General features: G+C 35.4%; 1 protein-coding gene across 9 annotated transcripts in view; it reads right to left on the bottom strand.

The window, feature by feature from the left end:
* The window catches only part of TDRD3 (tudor domain containing 3), a 158841-nt gene that overhangs the window by 106635 nt on the left and 34014 nt on the right, over positions 1-18192 (bottom strand). The window lies entirely within an intron of this gene.

Here is an 18192-nt window from a genome sequence, read left to right as displayed (position 1 = left end):
CGCAATAAAACCCAAGTCAAATGGCCTTGTGTGGTTTTTATGGTCTTTGATCTATACATGATTATTTACTACCACACTGAGATTACTGGCCCAAATATTTGTCTAAATATCAAAATGGGAATTTTAACAAATGAATTCCTGCTTAGACACAATAAAAATAAAGATAACTAACTTCCAATTAGCTAAGCCTATATGTGGAAAGAAGGGAATAAAACATGAAATAATTTTAAAAATCACTTATATTAAAAGGTATCTTCAGTCCTATCAAATATGGAAGTTAATAACCTACTGTAAACCTTCAAAACATTTAATATATATATGTGTATACACACACACACACACACACACACACATACACACACACATTTGTAAGCTCTTCACCCAACATGGATGGGGCTTGAAATCATGACCCTAAGATCAAGAGTCACATGTTCTACCAACTGAGCCAGGCAGGCACTCTGTCAAAACATTTAAAAATACTTTTAAAAACTGTCCAAATAAACGTCTCTCTATCCTCTCTGCCTATCCTGTTTCCATCCCCATAGTGTAAGTGGATTGTAACACGCTTGCCAAAAAATTCAGTTTTTGCTATTATATCCCAGAGACACTGAAATAACTTGCTAATTCCCTCCTCTAGGAAGGAGAAAATGGCTTACAAGTTCCTATTTATGAATACAATTTGGGAAAATATAATGCGGGCATACCTTGTTTTATTGTACTTTGCTATACTGTGCTTTGCAGATATTGTATTTTTTACAAATGGAAGGTCTGTGGCCACCCTGTGTCAAGCAAGTCTATCGGTGTCGTTTTTCCAACAGCATTTGTGCACTTCCTACCTGTGTGTCACACTTTGGGAATTCTCACAATATTTCAACTTTTTCACTGTTATCTTATTTTGTTATGGTGATCTGTGACCCGTGATCTCTAACGTTGCTATTGTAATTGTTTTGGGGTGCCATGAACCACATCCATGTAAGACAGTAAGCTTAATCGATAACTGTGTGTGTTCTGACTGTTCCACCCACCACTGCTCTCTCATCTCTCCCTTCTCAGGCCTTCCTATTCCCTTGAAATCAAGCCAATTGATAACCCCACGTTGACCTCTAAGTGTTAAGTGAAAGGAAGAGTCACACATCTCTCACTTTAAATCAAAAGTTAAAATGATTAAGCTTAGTGAGGAAGGCATGTCAAAAGCAGAGACAGGCTGAAAGCTGGGCCACTGCACCAGTTGCCAAGTTGTAAATGCAAGGAAACAGTTCTTAAAGGAAATTAAATGGGCTATTCCGGGGAACACACAAATGATAAGAAAGTGACACAGCCTTATTGCCAACACGGAGAAAGTTTTAATGGTTTTGATAGAAGACCAAACCAGGCACGACATTCCCTTAAGCCAAACCCTAATCCAGTCCAAAACAAGGCCCCAACTCTCTTCAGTCCTATGAAGGCTGAGAGAAGTAAGGAAGTCACAGAGTTAGTTTGAAGCTGGCAGGGATTGGTTCATGAGGTTTAAGGGAAGAAGCCACCTCCGTAACATAAAAGTGCAAGATGAAGCAGCGAGTGGGCAAGTAGAAGCTGCCACAAGTTCTCCAGAAGACCTAGCTGAGATCATTAATGCCAGTGGCTACACTAAACAACAGATTTTCAATGCAGATGAAACACCTTTCTATTAGAAGAAGATGCCATCTAGGACTTTCATAGCTAGAGAGGAGAAGTCAATGCCTAGCTTCAAAGGTTGAAAGGACAGGTTGACCCTTTTTTTACTGCCTAATGTAGCTGGTGATTTTAAGCTGAAGCCAACAATCATTTACCATTTTGCAAAACCTAGGCACCCTTAAGAATTGCATTAAATCGGGGCACCTGAGTGGCTCAGTCGGTTAAGCATCGACTTCAGCTCAGGTCATGATATTGCAGTTTGTGAGTTCGAGCCCTGCGTCAGGCTCTGTGCTGTCAGCTTGGACAGTGAGCCTGAAGCCCGCTTCAGATTGTGTCTCTCTCTCTGCCCCTTCCCTGCTTGTTCTCTGTCTCTCTCAAAAATAAATAAATATTAAAAATTAAGAAAAAAAGAATTACATTAAAAATTAAGAAAAAAAGAATTACATTAAATCTATTCTACCTGTGTTCTATAAATAAAACAATAAAGCCTGGACTACAGCACATCTCTTTACAACATGGTTTACTGAATATTTTAAGTCCAACATTGAAACTTACTGCTCAGTTACAAAGCTTCCTTTCAAATTAATTATTGCTCATTGACAATGCACCAGGTCACCCAAGATCTCTGATGGAGATGTACAAGATTAATGTTGTTTTCATGCCTGCTAACACAACATCCATTCTGTGTCCATTCTGCAGTCAAGGAGTAATTTAGATTTTGAAGTTTGTTATTTAAGAAATACATTTTTAAAAAAAGGAAAAGAAATACATTTTGAAAAGCTATAGCTGCCATAGATAGTGATTCCTCTGATGGATCTGGGCAAACTAAACTAAAGACCTTCTGGAAAGAATTCACCATTCCAGATGCCGTTAAGAATATTCTTTTTTTTAAATTTTTTAATTGTTTTTATTTATTTTTGAGACAGAGAGAGACAGAGCATGAGCAGGGGAGGGGCAGAGAGAGAGGGAGACACAGAATCCAAAGCAGGCTCCAGGCTCTGAGCTGTCAGCACAGAGCCCGAGGCGGGGCTCAAACTCACGGACTGTGAGATCATGACCTGAGCTGAAGTCGGACACTTAACTGACTGAGCTACCCAGGTGCCCCAAGAATATTCCTGATTCATAGGACAAGTCACAATAGCAACATTCACAAGCATTTGGAAGAGGTTGATTCCAACGCTCATCGGTGACTTTGAGGGGTTCAAGGTTTCAGTGGAAGAAGTAATTGTACATGTGGTAGAAATAACAAGAGAGCTACAATTAGAAGTGGAGCCTGAAGATGGGACTGAACCGCTGCCATCTCATGATAAAAACTTAAACAGATCAGGAGTTGGTTCTTATGGATGAGCAAACAAGTGGTTTCTTGAGATGGAATTTGTTCCTGGTGAAGATACTGTGAAGATTATTAAAATAAAGGACTTAGAATATTACATAAACTTAGTTGATAAAGCAGCCGCAGGCTTAAGAGTACTGACTCCAATTTTGAAGGGAGTTCTGCTGTGGGTAAAATGCTATCAAACAGCATCACGTGCTACAGAGAAATTGTTCATGATAGGAAGTCAAGTGATGAGGAAAATTTCATTGATGTCTCATTTTTAACAATTGCCATAGCCACCCCAATCTTCACCAACCACAGCTTGATCAGTCAGCAGCCATCAACATCTAGGCAAGACCCTCCACCAGCAAAAAGATCACAACTTGCTGAAGGTCAGGTGACAGCATTTGTTAGCAATAAAGTATTTTTAAGTTATGCACATTGTTTTGGACATAATGTTACTGTACATTTAATAGACTATAGGGAAGACATAACTTCTATATGCACTGGGAAACCAAAACATTAGTTTGACTGGCTTTGTGGCGGTATTCCTCTTCCTGCAGTGATATGAAACCAAACGCACAATATCTCTGAGGTATGCCTGTGTTTAACCACACTGAGTAGCAAGATTAGTAAAATACCAAGGGCTAACAAAAATTGGTACAAAATTTGCTTTAGATCCCTTGGTACAGATGGAATCAATATATTCATTACAGTTTATAGATACATTATGGGTAAAAAAATCACTGAAAACAATACAAATTGATATGCCAGCAGTTAAGCTGAATGAACCCATGGGATTCTATGCCCAAATCGCTATTAAGCACAGAGAATAAGAGGAGCAAAACACTAGTAAAGATAATTCAGAAGAGAACGTACTATGACACACAAAAGATAAAAATGAAAAAAGAGGTCTTCTATTTCATTTCCATTAACAACCAAGTATCTCTTCTATCACTATAATTTCCTTTCCTTCTTTAGGTAACATGTACACCTACTATGTCAAAATAAATACCAGCGAATTCTTGGAATCTTTATTCCAACAATTAAAATAAGGACCTGAATCAACACTAGCTCGAAATTTAATTTTCTCTATGGTTTATGTATGAATGGATCAGATGAAAAAAGTTATGTATTACTTAAAGTACCACTAAAGTACAATCACTTACTTTTGATCTTAATATAGTAAACTATTTTTAATATAAAACTTATTTTATTCAGAAGTAAACTATTTTTTTAAAAGTGTTTAGTTTTATGATTTCTTTACAAACACAAATGTACACCATTTCCATTAAGCTAACCTATGACATTAATTTTTTTCCACAAGTACATGCTTACACACACTCACTACACCTCAGAAAATCTATTTAATTTCTTTCACACTAACTTTTCAAATTTTTATATTATTCAAATAGAAACACCAAAGCAGAGATCATCATAAAAACCTTACCATTTTAAATGTAACCATTTCAGAAAATTAACCTGCATAAACAGGATGAATATGCAAAAACTAAGAAAAAAATAGATACGTGAAGCATTACAAAAAGCCTTGATATACATCATGATTAATACCCATACTACTCAAGCATTTCAGTGGCCAGACAAAAATTTTTTGACCCAACATTAAACATTGGACAATAGAAATTAGAAAAAGTTATAAAGGAAAATCTTTTGTAAAGTTATTATACCTAATTTAAAAGATTTGAAAGTGTTTAAGTTCTGAAACCTACATTTGTTTTTGCGAAGCACTCCCTTTAAAATACTGAAGATTTATTAGTGAATTCTGAAGATGTACTACTTGAAAACACCACTAGATGACAACCTTGCTTCACAAAGGAAAATATCATCCTATTGCTGAAAGGTATGACTCCAAAGATGTACTACCTTTAAAATAAAAGTTTTGGCATTTGCAGGTTTTTGGTTTTTTTTTTTTAATGTTTATTCATTTTTGAGAGACAGAGAGAGACAGAGTAGGGAGGGGCAGAAAGAGAGGGAGACACAGAATCCGAAGCAGGCTCCAGGCTCTGAGCTGCCAGCACAGAGCATGATGCAGGGCTTGAACTCATGATCCATGAGATCATGACCTGAGTCAAAGTCGGACACTTAACTGACTGAGCCTACCTGGGCACCCTGGCATTTGCTGGCTTGTAAGGGGTAGGAGAGATATCAAAGAAAATAAAATAGACTATTATAATTTTAGAATTTGTGTTTGCTCTAAAGATCACTCAGGATTTAAAAACAAACTTATTTATTAGTATTTGAGAGAGATCTCATAAGAAAAAAAATTAAAGAGTATCAAAAGATAATTTATCCTATGTTCATTCTTTGGAAATAGAGACTTATGAAAAATATACATAAATTATTAGAGAATAATGCTTTTTTGCTGTGGAGTAGTTACAAAGAATAACTATGTTATTTCGATAGTTGCTTTTCTCCGACATTAAAATAAATAAGCACGGCAATTTTAAGATAATAACCATAAGAAGATAGTTGACAATAAATTATAAACTTCTATTTTTTAAAACCCATTTTTAGATATTAAAATATTTTCCCCATACATAAACCAACCTATGATGATGATTAACCCTGGAATGCTTATTTGGTATAAAAAAGTTATAACAGCTGAGCAAGTAAATTTTATAAGTAATTCTTGTGAAATCCCATAATTGATATATTACAAAGAATAGTGGCAATGGGAACCTCACCATGTTATTATTCATTTTTGCTAACCAGACCTTCACATAAATTTAAAAGTATAAAATGAATCCTGGATATTTTTACTTTCATCGGAGGTTATAATTTATATCCTTCATCTAATTCAACATTTTCATATTTTAATTCAGAAGCAGAACTGAAGTTATGTTTCAGTAACTCATATTTTAAAATGTAAGAGCATTTGATATTTCTGTCATCTTTTCCTCAGCCCAAAGGTGACAGCTATAAAACTACATATCAGGTGGAAAGCCTTGCTTTAGGCCCGATGCCCTGTGCGTGGACTGCTACAATAGAGCATCAGTATCTGTGGAGTTCATGCCGAGGACCTCCCAGGATTAACTCCAGGAGACTGCACACTCGGTTAAGTCTGTATAAGAAAGGTTGTTTAAAAATGTAAGATACCACAGCAAAAACTAGCAGGCATTTTTATGAAAAGCCTGGAGAGACTGCCATCCGATCTGTGCTGTTTAGTAAGGCAGAACTACACGTACATCTCAGCCTCACCCTGTAATACATGTGGAATCCCGGCCAATTGAATCTTTCTGCACCTCAGTTTCTACCCCCAAGGAATAAATGAAAATGGAGATAATGCTGAAAATGTTGATTTACAGAGTTGTTTTCAAGAATAAGAGAAAGAACTAGCAAATGCTTGGTATAAAGTAGATGCTAAGTAAATAATACTTCTTTTTCCTTCTTAAACACTATACTCTTGGTGTTTGTTCTGGAAAATATTTTCAAAACATGATATTCAAAGATGCCCTCTGGGTTCTTAGAAGAAAAAGAATGAGAATTGCTAAACAATAAAGGGAATTTCCTCAAAGGCTACAACTAATAGTCAAGGTGTGTATGTTTCTTTATAGGAAGCCTGAACTCCATATTTCTAACATATTACTGACAAAGAGTTCATTGAGAATAGAAGGAAACTGTTAGGAAGATGGAAAAATTTTATTATTTAATTTGTTGATATCTTCCAATTTTGCATATATGAATAAATATATATAGTTTGTAACAAAAAAATAACTCACTCCATGAGACTGTGCAACTTGTTTCTGCCCCAAACAGAATTTCCAATGCAAAATAAATACATTGCCATCATTTTTGCCCAATCTGCCATTTACGTCAAAATATAAAACAATGATGTCAAGAAATATCTGGTGAGTAATAAACTTAAAATTCTATTGTACAGAGAGTTATAATTATAATAACTAATCTTAAAATTAGACACTTTATCATTTGCTTATAATTTATTTAAACTAATACCATTTACTTAAAACTTTAAACAAAAATCTACTTCAATTGTCGTAGGCAATTATGACAAATACCTATTTGTAATATATGTAATCATATTTTTACCATCTTTTAGTATAACATTTCTCCATAAATTAAAGTGAAATGACAATGAAAGAGGTCTAAAGTAAAAGAGTGTTCACTTAAATATGCAACCAACTTAATTAAATATTAAACAAGTAAGTGACTTATTTGCCCAAACAGTGAAACAGCCCCCATACACACAAACACACACACAAATATATGTGTGTATGTATGTATGTGTGTGTATGTGTGTATATATATATATATATATATATATATATATATATATATGTCAATAAATATGCATTCTAATTTTCATTTTTTTAATGTATCTTACACACAAAATGCCTTGTGTTGATCAAATTTTTGAAACTGAAAAGCTGTAATACAAAGTGTTAATTTTTAGCTTGGAAGACATCATTTAAATATATTCTCATATCTCTTTGTAGTGGGCTAAATGGTGGTGCCCAAATGTCCTAATCTCTCAGACCTGTAAATATGTGCCTTTATTGGAAAAATGGTCTTAACGGATAAGTGAAGGATCTTGAGATGATTATCTACGAGGGCCCTAAATCCAATGACAAGAAAACTTAGAGGAGAAAGGCAGAGGGAGTTCAGAAGCAGATACACAGAGGGAAGAGACACAAAGAGGAGGAGAAGGCCGTGAGACAATGGAGGCAGACACTGGAGTGAGGAGGTCTTAAACCAAGGATTGCCAATAATCCCCATAAGCAAGGAGAGTCAAAGAACTGATTTGGCCTCCAGAACTGCTTGAGAGCATAATTCTGCTGTTTTAAGCCACACAGTTTGTGGCAATTTGTTACAGCAGCCACAGCAAACTAATACACTTATTATAAATTTAAGTAATTATGTGGGAAGTACTAGTTAAATTCAGTAAGAATACATTTTTGAAAAATAATCCTTTAGATTAGAATCTACAAAGAAGCATGTATTCTATTCAAATTAAATGCCTTCATTAGCTATTCCTGATTAATTCCTTGTGTAAACTTGATTGACTTTTTAAGTCTATAAAAATAATAAAATACAAACTGTAGAGAGGTATAATAAAAAGTTAAAAGTTGTCCTCCCCTAATTCTTCTAAAAAATAAACACTATTAACAATCTTAGGTATATATATCCCTGTAATATACATACACATAAATAAGAGTGGAATTTAGAAGAAAATATTTGTTTGCTTATAAAAACAGAATCATTTTATACAAAAGTTTTGGCAGTAAATCTTTGTATTTAAGAATATATCATGGCCAACTTCCATTTTAAGCATATGGATTTCCCCATTTCATCTTTTTCAATAGACCAAACTAGTCCCTTCCACATAGGGGCTATACCATACTTTAACTATTCAGGCTGTTACTAACTTTATATTAACAATACTTCCTTGGGGCTCCTGGGTGGCTCAGTCGGTTAAGTGTCTGACTTCAGCTCAGGTCATGATGAGTTCAAGCCCCACATCAGGCTCTGTGCTGATAGCTCAGAGCCTGGAACCTGTTTTGGATTCTCTGTCTCCCTCTCTCTCTGCCCCTCCCCCTCTCATGCTCTGTCACTCTCAAATATAAGTAAACGTTAAAAAAAAAAATTAAAAAAAACCACAACACTTCCTTGAGTATCTTTGTAGACATGCAACAGAGGACAAATATTAATATTTTACTCAAGATATTTCTAAAAGTGGTGCTGCTGTGTCATATGTATTAGAACAGAAGAAAAGAACTTTAAGCTCTAAAATTATGATTGTGCTTTTGGAAATACTTAAATGTTTCAATAAAAATGATTATTTATAAATAATTTCTAATTTTAAGAAATCTTACTTGATGAACAAATATCCCCAGAGAGCTTTACAATTAACAAGGCACTTTCAATGACTGAATAAGAATTTAGATAAATGACATGATCCCTCCCTATGCTCTCTCAGACTCTTGAGTTCAAGTTGACATATTTGACTCCTGGGATTTCCATACCTATTAGGGGTGTGTGTGTGTGTGTGTGTGTGTGCGCGTGCGCGCGCGCTTGTGTGTGCTGTTAGTGCCATTTAAAAAGACAGGAATCAGGGGCATCTGTGGCTCAGTCGGTTAAGCGTCCAACTCTTGATTTTGGCCCAGGTCATGCATCGGGCTCGGTGCTGACAGTGTGGAGCCTGCTTAGGACTCTCTCTCTCTTTCTCTCTCTCTCTCTGTCTCTCTCTCTGTCTCTCTCTCTCATCTCTCTCTGCCCCTCCCCTGCTCAAGCGCTATCTCACAAAATGAACTTAAAAAGAAAAAAAAGACAGGGATCAATATATGATCTCTAAAGTACCAGTTCTAGGTATGATGGAGTAAGAACCTATTGGCAGTATGACACCCTCAGCCCCCTGCAAGAAAAAGCTGAAAAAAAAAATACAAAAATCAACTAAAGCTACTACAAAGTGAGCAGAAAATACTGGGAAATGCATGCTCACTTGGATGTGGAAGACAGGGAGCTACAAGCACCTTATGGTCTTTGGTGCTTTAAGCCCAGGTCAGAGTGCAGTTCATTGGCAGTCCAGAAGCAAGTGTGCACAAGGACATATCAACAATCTTTCTGCTCTGGGGAACAGAAAAAGGAAGTAAGGAAACCAGGAGCACTGAAGGGTGTGGGGGAATCAGGCAAGAGACAAACCCAGAGAGGGGATCTGTAGGCTCTGTCTACCCACCTCTCTGACAACCTCTGAACAACCAATGTGCAGAAAAGACTCATGGCAAACCAGCTCAAGACAAAAGATTTGAACGACAAATGGAATTGCTGCACATATGAAGAGTCTTCAGTTCATGCCCAGCCAAAAAAAAAAAAAAAAAAAAAATGCCATCTACAACTTAGGAAACCATATCATCAGTAAAAAGCAACGGAACCAAAATCTCCACCACTTAACAACCCATAATACCCAGAAAACAATCCAAAATTACCCAACATACAAAGAACCAAGGAACGAAAAAATAAAACACATTCTCTAGAAAAAAATAAAATTTATCAAATTTGATCCCAAGATGAACCAAATGTTGGAACTAAAATATAAGAACATTAAAATAAATGTTATAACTATTCTCAATTAAGAAAAAATGCTTTCAATGCAGAGAGATGATGTTTCAGCAGAGACAGAAACAATTAAAGAATCAAGTTAAAGTTCTAGAATGGAAAACTATTTGTGAAATAAAATGGAATTAACAGCACGATAAGCACAGTGGAAAAAGTTAAGTGAATTATAAGACAGATGCTGCAACATGTCTAGATTTTACATAAAGTAGTACATTATTAACAATAAATGCAGTATGAAAAGTTAAGGATATCATATACTATACTCCTTAGGAAAACCACTATAAAAATAATGCAAAAGGGAAATGATAGTACACAAAAGTGTGTACGTGACTGTTTAAAGCATCATTATTTATAACAGCAAAAACTATAGGATCCCAAAAGTCCATCAACTGATGAATGGACTTTATTAAAATTGTAACATACTTATACCACTATGAAAATAAACAAAATAAAAATACACATAATGGCATGACTGAATCTCAAAAACATGATCTCAAGTGAAAGAAGGCAACATACAAAAGACTACACGGTGTGATTCCATTTAGATGAAATTTTAGAAAAAGCAAAATTATTGACAGAAAGCAGATCAGAGTGTGCTCAGAGTTGGGGTGAGGGAGGGTATCAAATACAAAGGAGCTGAAAGGTGAAAAATCCATTTACACAACTGCATATATTAAAATTCCATCAAACTGCACTCTTAAAATTGGCAAGTTTAATTGCATGTAAACAATATCTTAGTAAACATAAAAAAGGAAAGACATAGAAGAGAGGAACCAGAATTTCAGATAAGTTTGCTAATTTATTAATGATACACAGAAAGTAGCAACACTAGCAAAACAAAAGCCTTTGAATCCTTAGTCCAGTCTTTACAATAACCAGAGCTGCCTCACAGCTTTTTTGTTATTGAAAATAATGATAAATACATTCAAAATATAAAACTTAGCAAGATATGAGCCTAAAATTAAATACAAACAGAAATAAATGACCTATATGTTAATTAATACTGTAACCACACCAAAATAAACTAACCAAGTAAACAAGAAATTAAACATTTAAATTAAACATTAGAAACTCTAAACAAATCTTGAATTCTAGTAGGTTCCTTTTTCCAGTGATGTAGCAACTCTAAAACTACTCTGAACAAATGAGAAAATATACTGATGATGTTAGGAAGTCAGGGTTCTCACTGTTGGAGAAGGGAGATACAAATATAGATGGTAGACGGCTAGAAATAAACCTCTGGTGTTGTACTAGAAATAGAAGTTTCAGGATAAACTCATGATTTTATACTTATATATCAATGTATTCATTCTCATGTGTGTGGATTGTCCCGAAACAGCACGTGTCATGTAATAGTTACATCTTCATTAATTTCATCACGAAAAAAGCCTTGATATGACTCTTAATTTTAAAAGGGCAGTAAAGCATTTTTTATAATATCTGACATATAAAAATCAGGAACTACTACAGATTATAAAATCTGAACATTTATAAGACAAGGCCATCATCTTTTCCAGTAAAAACATGCTTCCCACTTTAAAGATGTGCACATGAAAAAGATGATATTTAATCATATAATAGTAACAAATAACTAAATATGTACATTTCTATTAAACACATGTTAATAATAATCCTAAAATGAATAAAAGTCAAACTGGCAACAGGTAAGGGTATTTGGGGAAGTATTATTTTAAAAACATGCCTATACAAAAAACTGTACATTGACAAAATTGTATTTTGTGAATCTATTTTTTTAACTTCCCTAATTTAGAAAATATGAAACCCATATTTTGGCAGTACATTCATCCTGCAGGTAATGTTAAATAAAGACTCAAAACTTGTTATTTTATCTGTCAAAAAGCCTGAAACTTCATTGCCAATGAATATAGACACAAATATAGTTTCTAGTGTGTGTAACAGCACTCATGTAAATCAGGTTACAGAAATTAGGTTACAAGAATTTGGACTTTTACAGGACCAAAAACACTAACAAAACTTTTTTAAAGTTTCTTTAGAGCTAATTCAGTCTCCTGAATTATTTTTTTCCTTCCCTCAGCAAAATTTTTATTTGGGACTTATTTGGCACTACAAATAATACAAAGGTAAAAGCTCAGACCCATCTTGAATAAGTCTATGGTCCAGGGAAGCGTGGGTGGCTTAGTCAGTTAAGCATCTGACTCTTGATTTTGGCTTAGGTCATGATCTCACAGTTTGTGAGTTCCAGCCCCATATTGGGCTCTTCTGCACTGACAGCGCAGAGCCTGCTTGAGATTCTCTCTCTCTCTCTCTCTCTCTCTCTCTCTCTCTCTCTCTCTGCCTCTCCCCCACTCATTTTCTCCTTCTCTCTCTCTCAAAAAAAAAAAAAAAAAGAACAGTCCATGGTCCAGTGAACTGGTAGACATGAAAACAAAAAGCTATAATAAAAAGAAACAAAACTGTTCCAATGTACCTGGTGTGAGTAAGATGAATGAGGAAGTTAAGTTTGCATGGAAAGATCAGCGTAGGCTCTTAGGAGAAAGTGGTATCATCAACTGAGATTAGAAAGAACACAACTAATTATCAGTCATTTCTGTGAATGGTAAACCTTGCATGAGTGCAAAAAAGATCAGAGTTTCTGCCTATCTTGCAGAAAAGATAAGATAGGCAAATTATAGTAGTCAAAAGTATGTTCTATATGCAAACTGTAGCATCAGTAATACATTCCACAATCGTGAGGTTAAACTGGCATACAGCATCATAAAGTCTGTGATAAGTAAATAAGATATTATTTGTTAATTTTATGCCTTTCTCAACTCACAGTTTTCTTATTTGACAAAGATGAAATTTCTTACATCATCTACCTTAATAAAAGAAGATCTCAGGGCACCTGGGTGGTTCAGTCGGTTAGGCATCTGACTTCAGCTCAGGTCATGATCTCATGGTTCATGGGTTCAAGCCCTGCATCAGGCTCTGGGCTCACAGCTTGCTCAGAGCCTGGAGCCTGCTTTGGATTCTGTGTCTCCTTCTTTCTCTGTCCCTCCCCACTCACAGTCTATCTCTCTCTGCCTCTCAAAAATAAATAAATGTAAAAAAAAAAAAAAAAATTAAAAAAAAAAAGATCTCACTTATAATTGAGCCATGTTAATACAATTCTAAGGCAATTGATTATTGTTCTACAAAATCCAGTGGATCACCATTTGCCAAAACAACCAATCTCAAGACCAAATAAGTCTGGCTATTTACCATATTGCCTTTTAAGAAAGTCACAAGAGAAGCTAACCTAAAATAGTAAACGATTTGAAAAGTCCTGCAATCAACAACCTGTTTGCTTTTCTATTTTTTTTAAATACAGAATTAATTAGATGAGGGAACCTAACTTTGCCATTTAACATCCTCAGAACATCCATACACACACACACACACACACACACACACACACACACACACACACATGAATGTTTTTTTTTTTTTTGAGTAGACTTCATGCCCAGCGTAGAGCCCAATGAATTCACGACCCTGAAACCAAGACCTAAGCTGAGATCAAGAGTCAGACGCTTAACCAACTGAGCCACCAAGGTGCCCCAGAACATACTTTATATTAACATATTAGTATGAGGATTTAACACTATTTGTAAGTAACCCTAAAAGTCTCAACATAGTAACGTGTAGTTCTGCTCAGTCACAAATTTGAAGCACATCTGCTGAATGGCTGCTTTACAGGAATGAGTCACAGAAGAATTCTGCCAACCACCACATATCCACGTCTGAGGGCAACTTTTCAGTACTCTACAGTGGTATTCACAAGGAATCAGGCCATATCCTTCACCAATACCAGGAGTACACTGTAATCCTTGTAACACATGGAGAACATATTATAGCACCATAGCTATTTTCTCGTATTATAAAATGAAAATATTAAGTAACACAGTGTATAAGTTAGGCCAATGAAACTCGGGATGCTTTACATTAATATCTAACAGCAGCTAACACTATTTAGTATGTGTTATGTGCTTACACCGTTCTAAGTGCTTTGTGTATATGAACTTATTGAGGCCCCACAACAATTCTATGAGGTATATACTAGCATTATTCATTTTACAGATAAGGAACCTCAAATACAAAGAGCTTGGTGAAACTTGCTCATGGACACATAGCTTACAAATAGAGCTGGCATACTAATCCCAGGAGTCTGGCCCCAGTTTATACTCTGAGTACCCACACTAAACCCAGAGTAAAAAAATGTCAAAGTTCAAAACCTGTGTGACCTGAGATAAGGAACCCACACTGCTGTGCCTCAGGTTAATCACATATAAACTAAGAGAATTAGAAGAGGTCATCTTTAATGTTCCATCTAGGTCTGAGTCATTAAAGACTTCTAAAGCCAAAATATACCTTCTTCAGCTTCCGACAACTATAGTTCCACCTTTCCAGGCCTGCTGCTCCTTTCCCTCTGGTTCTTCCACCATCTCTCTGAAAGGACCTCATCATGCCACAGCAAAACTTGAATTTTCACGTTCAGGATAATATTGTGAGAAGCCTTGCTTTTGCAAAAAAAAAAAAAAAAAAAAAGGTACTTTCCTCAGACCTCTTCTTTTTCTAACTCTCATGTGGATCAGCTAGGAATGTTTTTGACTGCATACAATAGAAAATCAGACTGGGGGAACAATATTAAAGTCTGAGACACTGACTAGGAAGCTACTACATCAATCCAAATCAGAGATGAAGATAGCGTAGAACAGGGCAGTGACAAGGAGGGTATAGATAACCAGAAAGAGGCAAGAGGCATTTAGAGATGAAATTCTATAGTAGTAGCTGGTGAGTCAGGGGAAATAAGGAAAGTGAGGATGGATGGTGAGAGTTAAGAGTGAGAAGCAGTTTTGGGGGAAAGATGATGAATTCAGTTTGGGGCAGGTTGGCTCTGATGTGTCTGCCAGACAGCCAAATGGACATGCCTTGAGGGCAGCAGATGTTAAAAGAGTTGTCTGAGCTGCAGATAAACAGAAGAATAAGAGGAAGGGGGAAATGGTAGAGGAGAAAACTGGCTGACATTTTCTTACTCCCTCTGTCCGTACTGGATGGCATACACTCGAACTGTGGCAGCCAGGTGTTTGCCATATAAAACAAACAAACAAACAAGTAAAAAGACAAGACAAGACAAGACAAGACAAGACAAGACAAAAGAAAGGAAAGGAAAGGAAAGGAAAGGAAAGGAAAGGAAAGGAAAGGAAAGGAAAGGAAAGGGAAAGAAACATATAATAGAAGGTTTTTCTTTAAAGAAGCCAGAGTCTCTTTGGGAAGAACTAAGATAGCAAGTACAGACACTGAGTACCAGGGAATAAACAAGTTCATCCCATTTTAGCATTTATAGGTCCTAAACTGAGTTATTAAGTAATCCACTTTGTCACTCCAGAGCAAAGCCTTTCAGAAAGAGTTCCTCCCAGGTATACAGTTTTTCTCCTGGCTCATTTTAAAGTAAGAACTAATAACCACATACCAAAGATAAATGGGAAAAGTCTATAACATGAAACAGAGACCAAGAACTACGAACAGAAAAAAATGGCACTAGAGGAAACAGAAATAATTCAGAAGACGAAAGGATCTCTGATTACTTCCCTTAGAGTCAAAAGATCAAAGAAGAACAAAACACCATGAAACATATTAAAGCATCCATAAAAGAAGACTCCATAAAAGAGCAGAGTGTTATAAAAAAATATTTTAAAAAGGGGAATTCCTAGAAATTAAAATATTTATCAAAATTAAAAACCCAAAAGCAAGTTTGGAAAATGTCTAGGAAGTCTCTCAGGAAGTAAAACAAAAAAATACAAGAGAAAAAAGTAAAAGAACTACTGACTTGTTCACTTTCAAACAGTTAATTTTAAGCTTTGTAAAGTGTACCTCGAGAAAAATTATTTTTTTAAAAGGAGAAATAATTAGCTAACATAACTTAAAGTCAAAGGTTAACTCTTTCAAGTGTCAGGCATGACTGGATGGTGGGCTGTAGATTACCATTCTGAAAAGCTGACAGTTTCCAAGAAAGAATAATGTAAAACTAAAGCTCCAGGATGCAGAGCACTCAAAGAAAAAAAAAAACAACAACAAAAAAAAACAAACAAAAAAAGGAAAAATAGAGAGAGAGCACTTGTTTCAAAACCATGATTTTAAAAGTTAAAAATTTTAAATATATTTCCCACAACCCAACCATCCCACTCTAGGTAAGCAATCTTGATAAAAATCTGAAACACAAGTACAAAGAGATGCAGCATATAAGGGTGCTTCACAACACTTTTATAAGAAGAAGCATGAAAATCAGAAATGACCTAAATTGTCAATCTGTATGGGAAGGAATAAAAAAACCATGATATGCAGTACATTCACACAGTTTACTACTACATAGCAATTAAAAACAAACTATATTGACTCACTTAAGAAATGTGTATTGAGGCCCAGCCATATGCCAGATACTGTTCTAGGTGCTGGGGATTCCACAATGAGCAAGACAAAGTCTTTGCCTTCGGGGAGCTTACAAATAGATGTTTGTATACCAGCATGGACAGAGGACAGAGTAAGATGTGAAACAATAACTACATAAATTCTTAAATTATTCACTAAGAAATCCTACATATTATTTATGTACACATAAAGGTCAATGTATTCTTTAATGACCTTAAAGAATATATGCAGGGACGCCTGGGTGGCTCAATCGGTTAAGTGTCTGACTTCGGCTCAGGTCATGATCTCGCAGTTCATGGGTCCGAGCCCCGCGTTGGGCTCTGTGCTGACAGCTCAGAGCCTGGAGCCAGTTTTGGATTCTGTGTTTCCCTCTCTCTCTGCTCGTCCCCCACTCGCACTCATGTTCTCTCTCTTTCTCAAAAATAAATAATAAGCATTCAAAAAAATTTTAAAAAAAGAATTATGTGCCAAAATCATAGTACGGTTGCTTCTGAAAAAGGAAAGAAGGAGATATGACTAAGATATGAGTCAAAGGGAACTTCTACCTGAGACACCTTCTTTATCAGGAAAATTTTTAAATTTTTTTAAATTGCTTTATTTACTGCCAAAAAGAGAACTTAAAGAAAAAAATCCAGAGGGTCATACACATATCTAAATAAAGGTTGTAGAAAGAGAAGAGTATTGAGGAAACTGGTACGGAAAAAATATAAGAGAATTTCCCAAAGCTAAAGATATAAATAATGAAATAACCTAGTAAAAAAGTTCCCAATACAATAAATGGGGGAGGGGGGAAAGTACTTAATTGTAAATTTTCAAGATACCAGGGATATAAAAAGAGGATTCTAACAAACTTACAGTCAGCAAATAAAAAGGAAGAAGGAAAAAGGAAGAAGAAATGTGAATGAGCCTGGCATCAGACTTTTTGTGATTAATGCCTTCAAGAAAACGATTTCTACTTATAGTTCTACACCTATCCAAAATATCATTCAGGTGTGAGGGCAAAATAAATATAGTTTCAGACATGGAATGCCTAAGAAAATTTACTTTTATCCATCCATTCATAGCAAATTAAATTACATAAGGGTATGGCCTAATAAAGAAATGGAAAAAAACTAAGAAAGAAAATGGAGCCAGAAAGTGAACCCAATACAAGAAAATGATAAGTTGAAATCTCAAAAGAGAGATGCACAGCAGAACTAAAAAAAAAAAAAAAAAAAAAAAAAAATTCACTTCAGACTAGAAAAAGGAGGGAGCACTTCAGAAGGAGCTGCCCAAGGTGGGAAAAACAAGGAGAAGAAGGCATTCCTCACATGTGATTATTTTCGTTTCTCAACCTTACATATTAACACTTGGGGGTGGGTAATTCTTTGTTGTAGAGGGCTGTCCTGTGCAGTGTAGGATGTTTAACAGCATTCCTAGGCTCTAGATGCCAGTGATACTCCTTGAGTTGTGACAACCAAAAATGTCTCCAGACATTACCAAATGTCATGGGGGTGGGGGTGTTGGGAAAACTGCCATTGAGAACCACTATCTAAAAGAACGAAAAATAGATAAAGCAAGCAATGTAAAAAAAAGTAAATAAGTAATAATGGCAAATAGAAACTCCAGGAAGTACAAAAAACTATATAAGAAAGAAAATATCAGAGCTATTTACATGATTTTCTGTAAAGAAAATTTACAGTCACAATAATAGAAACACTATG

The sequence above is a fragment of the Panthera leo genome, chromosome A1 (genome assembly GCF_018350215.1).
Source record: "Panthera leo isolate Ple1 chromosome A1, P.leo_Ple1_pat1.1, whole genome shotgun sequence".
Taxonomy (NCBI): domain Eukaryota; kingdom Metazoa; phylum Chordata; class Mammalia; order Carnivora; family Felidae; genus Panthera; species Panthera leo.
Note: the sequence above shows the minus strand (reverse complement) of the source record. Positions and strands in the feature narration are given on the sequence as shown.